Source organism: Sciurus vulgaris (assembly GCF_902686455.1).
Source record: "Sciurus vulgaris genome assembly, chromosome: 16".
Classification (NCBI taxonomy): domain Eukaryota; kingdom Metazoa; phylum Chordata; class Mammalia; order Rodentia; family Sciuridae; genus Sciurus; species Sciurus vulgaris.
This window is the reverse complement of record NC_136477.1, coordinates 10,138,748-10,148,069: the sequence shown is the minus strand read 5'-3', so window position 1 is coordinate 10,148,069 and position 9,322 is coordinate 10,138,748. Positions and strand designations below refer to the sequence as shown.

The 9,322-nt window shown below is 47.5% G+C and overlaps 1 long non-coding RNA gene across 1 annotated transcript; it reads left to right on the top strand.

Annotated features, from left to right (window-relative positions):
* Window positions 1-2,504: 2,504 nt before the first annotated feature.
* Window positions 2,505-9,190, top strand: LOC306646196. Its single transcript, XR_013759823.1, has 4 exons — window positions 2,505-2,721; window positions 5,540-5,668; window positions 5,848-5,881; window positions 9,041-9,190. It is a non-coding gene; the product is annotated as an uncharacterized lncRNA (long non-coding RNA).
* The last annotated feature ends 132 nt before the right edge of the window (window positions 9,191-9,322 follow it).

Genomic DNA, 9,322 nt, shown 5'->3' with positions numbered 1-9,322 from the left:
CCAGGCCTCCCAGCCAGGCCAGGGACAACGGTCCTGAGACTGTCCCAGCTCCCACCTTGGGGGTTAGAGTGGCAGGAGGCTGCTGCTGCCGCGAGCCACCACGGGGGCCTCATCCTGAGGGCCCCCCCTTCCCCAGCCAGGAGTCCCGCAGACCCGGGGCTTAGCTGGGCTCAGCAGGTGGGAGCAGCTGGCGGGAGCAGCAGGAAGCTTCTCCCTCCTGCAGCTGGCATGACTCTCCCACCTCTGTGCTTGTGCAATTGGGAAGCGTCTCCGGGAGAGCTGGTCAAATCGGGGCAGGGCAGACATTCCTGTTTCCCAATCCCCGGCGTGAGCGCACCACGTGGCGCTTTGCCGTCTGGCCCCGGCCCCCACCGTGGTGGAGCCTTCTGAGAAATCCGCGGGTCAAAAGCCGCTTGCTGGGCTTCAGGTCTTCCTGCACCCAGAATGCACTGCAGGGGTTTCCCCTCCTTGCAGCGGGAGAGGCCTGCGCTCCGCACATTGTGGCCATTGTCCGCTGTTCCTAAGTCACGCCAGTCTCTTCCAGAAAGCAAATTATACATAATCAAACCAGGGAAGAAAACACATCATGCTTGAAGCATTCCTGGAAGAAGGCTTTCTCTGTCCCCAAATAATTCTCGCTGGCTGGTTTAATAATGTGCCTATTAAAGAGAATCTCAAGCCCATTTGGGGGCATCTGCTTCTCTTAGAAATAGTCAGGGCTGCAGACAATTCCGCCTGAGGCTTCCCCTGCTGGCTGGGGGACTCTTGCCTTCTGTAGGGCCTCTGATTCCCCAAGACTATGATAATACACATTTATCCAACAAAGGTTCATCACACATTTACTAGCCGGGTCCTACTCAGCATGCAAGGTGCACGGCTGTGGATGCAACAGACAAAATCCTGCCTGTGCGCGATGGACATGACTGTGAGCTTACTAAACCTATGGTGGATTTTCTCCTTAAACCTTGCTTTCCCTGAATTAGGACTCGATGTGCACCCACTTTCCTGACCCTGTCTTTGTTAGAGGGCTGGAATCCCAGTGTGTGAGAAACCAAGAGGGCAGGCAGAACGTCGCCTTTGACTCGCAGCGCGTACAGAGAACACGCTGGCTCTGCACACGCATGCCTCCCATGGCCACGCCCAAGCAGGAACCCACTGCAGAGGTGAGGGAAGCCAACTCCAGGAGGTGAGCGACTTGCCCCAGATCAGGCAGGTGGGTAGCAGCAAGCCAGGGGTCCCCCGTGCCACGGACAAAGAAAGGAAGAAAAGAAATCAACAGAATCAAATTAAGAGCTGGCCGAGGGGACAGTTCAGACTTTTATTGGAGACTCTGGATTGCTGGTGTCCATTTGCAGTCTCGTCTCGGGAAGCCTCCGCCAGCTCTGTTCTGCTCTGCTCTCCCTTGTCTGGGGGTGGGATTACCTTGGCACCTCTGTCACCCTTTATTAGAGGGCCAGGACAGGGGATGACTCAAAAGTCAGGGTGCCAGGGCCCCTGAGGTCCTGCCATTTTTGTCTCCAGCTGGGGCTCCCCTCCCCAGTACCTCAGTCTCTCCCACTTGGAGGCCTGGCTGAGGAGCAAGGAGCAGCCCGTCCCTCCTCTACCATTCTTGACAGGTAGAAAGCACCTGAGCCTTCCTGAAGCATGCTCAGACCTGTGGCTCCTGAGGTTTTGCTCTGACTTTGGGCTGGGCCCAGAAAGGGAGGTACCAATGAGCACAGGAGAGGAGGGGACACATTGAAAACGAACAGGAGGATCCCGGGCAGTATTCTTGCCACCAGAGAGCCAAAGGATGGGGGCATTGTGACCACAGAGGGCCACTCACACAGCTGTCCCTGACCCCAACCTCAAGTGCCCCACATAGAATGATTAGCTTCTGTTCAGTAATGTGTATTGGACACATTCATGCCCAGCCTTATTATAGGTGTTGGGGACACAGCAGCCAACAGGGCCTTGAGGAGTGGACATTTTTACCGTACACATGTTCACCGATCTCTTTTAATCCTCTCATTAGTCTAATGAGTTGAGGATCATCATGGGCCCATTTTGCAGATGAGAAAAATGGAGGCACTAGAAAGGTGAAGGTTCCTGCCCCAAATTGTGCACCTAAGAAACCCGGGGACAGAGAGGTTGAACGTCTTCTCAAGGCCACACAGCTAGTGAAGTGATGGAGTTGAACTCCTGAGCCTAGATTGGGAGGGAGTTCTAGGGGATCCCAAGAGTAGCTGAGGGTTTGATCCAGGTCGGTCAGACTCGGTTAACGTGCAAGTCCAGTGGGCCTCTCGCACTTCGCCACGAGAGGGCGCCAGCGGGTCTCCGGCCAGCCCCTGGCCGCGCTCGGCCCCTCCCGCAGGAATGCCGGCGGTGGAGGGAGGGGGCGCTGGCGGCCAGCCCGGAGCAGCTGCTGCAGCCGCTCCGAGTCACCGCCTTCCCCTCCCTGGGACCCGGGGGTTTGCACCGCGGAGGCGCGGGCGGGAGGAGCGGCCTTGCCGGGCCGTGTCCTCGCAGGCCTGTTTTACCCCTCCCCTAGGGCTGAGAGCCCAGGGCTTCCCAAGAAAGGCCGGGTGGGACTCGGGAGGCCCAGAAGCACTACCATCACCAAGAGAGCAGCTGACATTTATTAATCACCTACTATGTTCCAGCACTTGACAGAGACCTCAGCAACTCTTCATTTCACAGATGAAGAAACCGAGGCTCACAGAGGTGCTGATTCTGGTCCAGGTAGGACACGTCAGGAGTTTCTCAGCACCGATCATCGTGCCGAGATGTGCCCAGTGGGGTCACTCCCAGTCCCAGCCCAGGCTCCCTGGTCATTCCATGGTCTCCTTGGGCTTCTGAGCACTCATTTGTTTTCCCAATATTTCAGAATCTGGCCTTACTTCCCAATCCCTATGGACATCTCGTGCCTCTCCTCTCTGTCTTGGGAGGTCGCTGCTGGCAATGAGTCTTTTCAAGAGAAGTCGTTTGCTAAGAGGGAAGAATAATTCAGCAGCCACATTTAGAGCCGACTGCCTAGGATTAGACCTCCTGGATCTGGAAGTGTGGTGGAATTAGAGCCCACCCTCACTACAGAGCTCCCAGCCCGGTGGAGGACCTGTCCTTGAATAAGCAAATGACGGGCAGAGGACCAGGGAGGGCCTCTCTGAGGAGGTGAATTTGAGCATTTGAAGGAGGTGAAAAAAGGGACCATGTGGACAGAGGGCCAGTTGAGTGTGCTCAGACTGTTAAGAAACAGCAAGCAGAGCAGAGTTGCTGGAAGGAGTGGAAGGAGGAAATACTGGAGGCACATGTTCAGCGACAGATCACGTACTTGTGGATTCGAATCTAAATAAGACAAGAAGCCGCAGGGAAATTTTGAAAAGAGGATTGATATTATCTTTTTGTTTTAACAGAATTCGTCTGGAACATGTCCTTTCTTAGTATGACTTGAAAGTTAAAAAAATGAAAGAAAAAAGAGAAAGAAAAACTGGGAAAAGTCTTGAGCTTTCTATCATAGACCTCCTCATCTCCTCTCTATATAAAGAGTTTCTAGGAATTAACAATAAAAGTACCAACAATCCAATTAAAAACAAATTTGGCAAAGATGGGATCAGAATGTCTGCAACAAATGAAACACAAAAGTTTCTCCACTATATGAAAAGATATTCAGCCCTACTCATAATAGGAGAAATGCATGTTAAAACCGCAGTGAAATGCCAGTTTTTGTCCAGTGGATTTGCATAAGGTCAGAAGACTGCTGACAGGTTGTTGCTACGGGGCTGTAGGGAAGCAAGCGAGCTTACCCGTGGACACTGCCTTCCAGGATGGAGACGAATCCAATCATGTTCATAACAATGATGGATGCGTAGGTTCTTCAGCCAAGTAACCCCACGACGGAAACACTTACACGTGTGTGAAATGATGTATGCACACAAAGGCAGCCACTTATAGAACAGGAAGTAAAAAAACTCCAAAAGCCAAAACCAAAATAACAAAAAACAAAACAAAACAAAAAAACCTGGAGAGAGCACAGAGATATATCAGTAGTGGACCATTGTATAAATTATTTTTCATCTACACAATGCAACACGTTGCAGATTTTCAAAAGAATGAGGATGGCTGTTTGGGTTGAGGCAGAAAGCCCTCAAAGGGATATTATTCAAGAGGAGAACTGAAGTTCAAAATCATGGGTATCATATGCCGCTTTTAGTGGAAGAGTAAAATAGTACTATGAAAGTACTATTACTTTTTTTAGCGGAAGGGTAAAAAAGAGTACTATTTTTCTCATGAAAATACTCTACTTTAAAAATCATGGTAAAATATGCATAATGTGAAACTTACCATCTGAACGGTGTTAAGTGTACCTTTCAGTGGTGTTACACACATTCACACTGTTGTTCAGCCACTACCCATCTCCAGAACTTTCTCATCTTCCTCACTCGAACTCTGTTCCCATTAAACACAAGCTCCTATTCCCTTCCCCTGGTCCCTGACAGCCACAGTCCTATTCTCCATCTTGATGGGTTTCTCTGTTCTGGACACTTCATAGAAACAGAATCATGTGGCATTTGTCCTTTTGTGACTGACTTATTTTACTTAGCATGGTGTCCTCCAAGTCCATCCATGTGTTATATGTGTCAGTTCCTTTTTTGGGTCAAATAATATTCCATTGTTGGATATACCACAGTTGGTTTATTCAATCATCAGTTTTTTTCTCTTGTTTAATCATAAATATCTAGGACTAGGGATGTAGTTCAGTGGAAGAATCCGTGTTTACCATGTGTGCAAAAAACAGGAACAAAAACAAAAAAAACAAAGAGAAAAAAAAAATCCGGTGAGATAACCCAGTTGTGTTACAATAGGTAGGGATGAGACTCAAGATTCAGGGAAGAGAGAGAAAGGGGAGGGTAGGAGAATATTTTTAAAAATTTTCTTTAATATAATTTTATTTTTTTAAGACATTGTGAACATTTGATCCATTTAAATTAAAAGGGGAGGGTAGGAGAATATTTTTTAAAATTTTCTTTAATATAGTTTTAATTTTTAAGACATTGTGAACATTTGATCCATTTAATTTATTATTTTTTAAATATATTTTTTAGTTGTAGGTGGACCAATACCTTTATTTCATTTTTATGTGGCGCTAAGGATCAAACCCAGGGCCTCATGCCTAATAGATGAGCACTCTACTACTGAGCTACAACCCCAGCCCTAAATTATTTTTTTAACCTGGTCTTTTTTTTTGGGGGGGGGCGGGTACAGAGATTGAACCCAGGATCCTTAACAACTGAGCCACATTCCCTGCCCTTTTTAAATATTTTACTTAGAGACAGGGTCTCCCTGAGTTGCTGAGGGCCTTGCTAAGGTGCTGAGGCTGGCTTTGAACTCACGATCCTCCTGCCTCAGCCTCCTGAGTCACTGGGATGACAGGTGTAGGCCACCACGCATGGATAAATTATCTTTTTAATGTGCTAAGGATTGAACCCAGGACCTTGTGCATGCTGAGCATGTACTCTACCATTGAGTGCATCCTCAGTCTTCAAATGATGTTTTTATAAAGGGTTCCTTGGCTGCGGTGTGGAGAATGGATTGTCAGAGAGCAGACACAGAAAGCGGGAGATGAGATGAGGAGATTGCTGCGATACAGTTGTCCCTCGGATGCATGGGGCATCGGTTCAAGATCCCACAGGTATTTAAATCTGCAGGTGCTCAAGCCCCTTATATAAAATGACAGGGAACTTACGTGCATCTTCCTGTATACTTTAAATCATCTAGATGGCTTAAAATACCCAATGAATCATTGTTATGCTGTGTTGCTTATTTGTATTATTTTTATTGTCTTTCCCATCTTCCGTTCCACCGATGCAGATCCCTTGGATGTGGAGAGCCAACTGTGCCCTAGGTGAGAATGGACGGTGGCTTCACAAGGTGGGGGCCATGGAGATGGCGGGCTGGGAGGTGTAGCTCAGTGGTACAACTTAGCGTGTGCAAGTCCTGGCTTCGATCCCCAGAGGGAGGACATCCGCTGCGAGGTGTGAGAGGAACGTGAGATGATTTTTGGCCTGAGCAGTTGGAAGAATGAGTTTATCTCTGCTGAGAGAGGGAGGATTGGGGGAGGGGTGTGTGCGTGTAGCAATCCAGACCCCAGAACTGGCCTGTATTTAGCATCTTCTGAGCATTTGCCAATCTCCCCCGGTCAGCAATCGCATCCAGCTAGAATTTAATAACAGCTTTTTGTATCCTCTCTGTATTTGTTTATATGGTTACCACTTGGAGTTGCAAGGATTCTTCCTTTGCAACAGAAGTTGAGTCAGGGTGATTTAAGCAACAAAGGAATTTGTGGGGTGGGTTCTGGGGGCTCAAGGCATCACCAGCCTTGGGAAATAGATGACAAGTAGACAGGGATGCAGGGCATCTGTGAAGGACTCAGCCTAAGTCACCACCCCCAGCAAGGCTCCACAACCCGCTGCCCCCCACCGGTAACTAAGTATTGACTAAGCTCCTACTTTGGATGCCTATGATGGTTTCTCCTTCATGGCAAAGAGATCATTTTTTTTTCTTAAGTCAGGCATGGTGGTGCACACCTGTAATTCCAGCCACATGGGAGACTGAGACAGGAGGATTGCAAGTTCAAGGCCAGCCTTCACAATTTTAGCATAACCCTACCTTAAAATCAAATAAAAAACAGCTGCAGATGTAGCTCAGGGGTAGAGTGCTTGCCTAGCTTGCAGGAGGCCCTGCCATGAAATAAGATAAAATAATAAAAATAAAATAAATAAAATGATGTATTTCAGGGAATTTTTGAAAAAGCAAAGGAATGTTGGTGGCAAAATTCAGGATGGTAAAGACTTTCAGAGGAAGTCAGTGTGAGTCAGGAGCATGCAGGTGGGTGTGGACACAAGTGGGCTGCGAGTGTGAATTTTGCTTCTCTGCTTTACAATGAGCATATGTCAATCAGGGTCCTCAAAGTGCGTCATTTGGTGGGCGATGAATGCAAGAACAATTGAAAAGATGGGGACCGGGTACTGTTGAGCCCCAGGAGGATGGAAAAGTGCTGTCATTGGCAACTGTGAGGTCTCATCACCATCTTTTTGTCCTCTACTGGTGGGAGTTGGACCCAGGGCTTCTCATATGCTAGTGCTGTACCCCTGTGCTGCATTCCCAGCCCTTGTTAACTTTTGTTTTGAGACAAGGTCTCATTAAGTTGCCCAGGTTGGCCTCAGGCTTGAGCTCCTCCTGCCTCAGCCTCCCATGGAGCTGGGATTCCAGGTGTGCCCTGCACTGGGCCCATCACCATCTTTAAGAGGCAAAGAGAGGAAGTAGTTCAGTGGTGCCTGGACTGGAGCTAGTGCCTTATTTTATTTTTTAATTTTATTTGAGTTAGGGCAGAGATAGATGTTGCTAGTACACCTTGACCACGAATAAGGGAACTTTGAAGATAAGTACCCTGCTCTTTCTCCTCTACTATGGTTTAGGATGTAATTTGTTCCCCAGAGGTTCAAGGACTGGTCCCCAGGGTGGGGGTACTAAGGGATGGTGGGTGGAATCATGAAGGGGTGGGTCCAGTAGGAGGCCATTAGGTCATGGCAGGTACTCCCCTTAGAAGGGATTAGTGCTCATCTCTCAGAGTAAATTAATAGTCATGAGAGTGGATTGTTTTACAAGAAGCTGGGCATGGTGCTGCATGCCTGTAATTCCAGCTACTCAGGAGGCTGAAGCTGCCTCAGCAGCTTAATGAGACCCTGTCTCAAAAAGTAAAAAGGACTGGAAATGTAGCTGCATGTAGCAGAGGTAAAGTGCCCCTGAATTTAATCCCCAATACTGTTTAAAAAAAAAAAAAAAAAAAGAAATCTCTCTGGCTTCCAACTGTGTGACCTCTTCAGCATTCCATCTTCCATGAGGCCCCCACCAGAGCCAAACAGAAGCTGATGTTTGGGCCTCCAGAACTGTGAGCTAAATAATCTTCTTTTCTTTACAAATTACCCAGTCTCAGGTGTTTTGTTAGAGAAATGGAAAATGAACTAAGACATTCTGCCACCCTCTGATCACCAGCAAGTGCCTCCCATTGGCAGAACCCAGCAGAACTGGAAGCCAAAGGACAGGAAAATTTGTTGATACAATTCATGGGGAGACCTCCTGGGATAATCAGAAGACCTCCCTCCATCACAGGGATGCCTATAATTGACTTTTTAAAAAGTCGATTGAATTTCTATTAAACTGTAATTCACCATTAATTTTCACCACATAGTTTGTGATTTTAAAGCATTCAATTCAGTGTGTCTTAGTATGTTCACAAGGTTATACAACCATTCCCGCTATCTCATTTCCTGTAGAATTAGATAATAGTTTCAACCAAATGCAGGCTGGAATTTTTAAAAATAATTACCTGTGTGCTAAACATACACGGACTTCCCCCTGTCATTATCCCCTAAACAATACATTGTAACAACCATTTCCATAGTTTTTATGGTGCATTGGTATCATAAGTCACTGAGAGGTGACAATATACAGGAGTAAGTGCAGAGACTTTATGCAAACACCACACCACTTTATATGAGGGACTTGAGCCTCTTGAGTTTTGGTGTCTGCTGGGGTTCTGGAACCATCCTGCCAGGAGGCTGAGGGCTGACTGTGTATTCTAACATGGCTTCAGAAGTCCAGTACGGAGGAGGGCCAAGGAGTTGACTTCCCCAACCAACCAACAAAGCTGAGCAAAAGTAACTCCCGACACTTGCAGAGACACAAAGAGCCCTCTCTCTAAGGCCTGGGACTCAGTTTCCCTTTTCCTTGAAGAGATCCCTGCAGACCAGCAACCGTGAACCCGACACAGACTTGGGAATCGGACAGACCCAGGCTCATTCTGGTCCTCCCCTGCGCTCCCCACAACTCGGTTTCCCAACTGAGAACTGGGCAAGGTCCTGAGTGACTCCATCTCATAGGCCACAGGGTGGACAAGATGAGTAATGAGACGCTTCCCTTGGAGGCTGGCATTCAAATGCCAAGCATGAGGGACACTTCAAGTGAAATGAACCAATGATGGGGACTTTTTCTGTCATTTCAGCTTGCTGTCGCCACTGCTGCTGTACAGAGATGTCTGGAGAAGCACCTGTCCAGGGCTACCTACGAGCAGGAGCAGAGTCAGCATTTAAACCCAAAGTCCATTTGCTTCCAAAGTCTTTGGAGAAAGAGAAACTTGGTGACACCATCTTGGGGACCCTGTTGACTTTTGAATTTATTAAAATTTAGAAAATTCAGTTTTATTAAATATTTATTGTAATTACAGCTTGTGGTTCTATACATTTAATGGGAAAAATAGATGTACATTGTTGTGTGGACACAAACA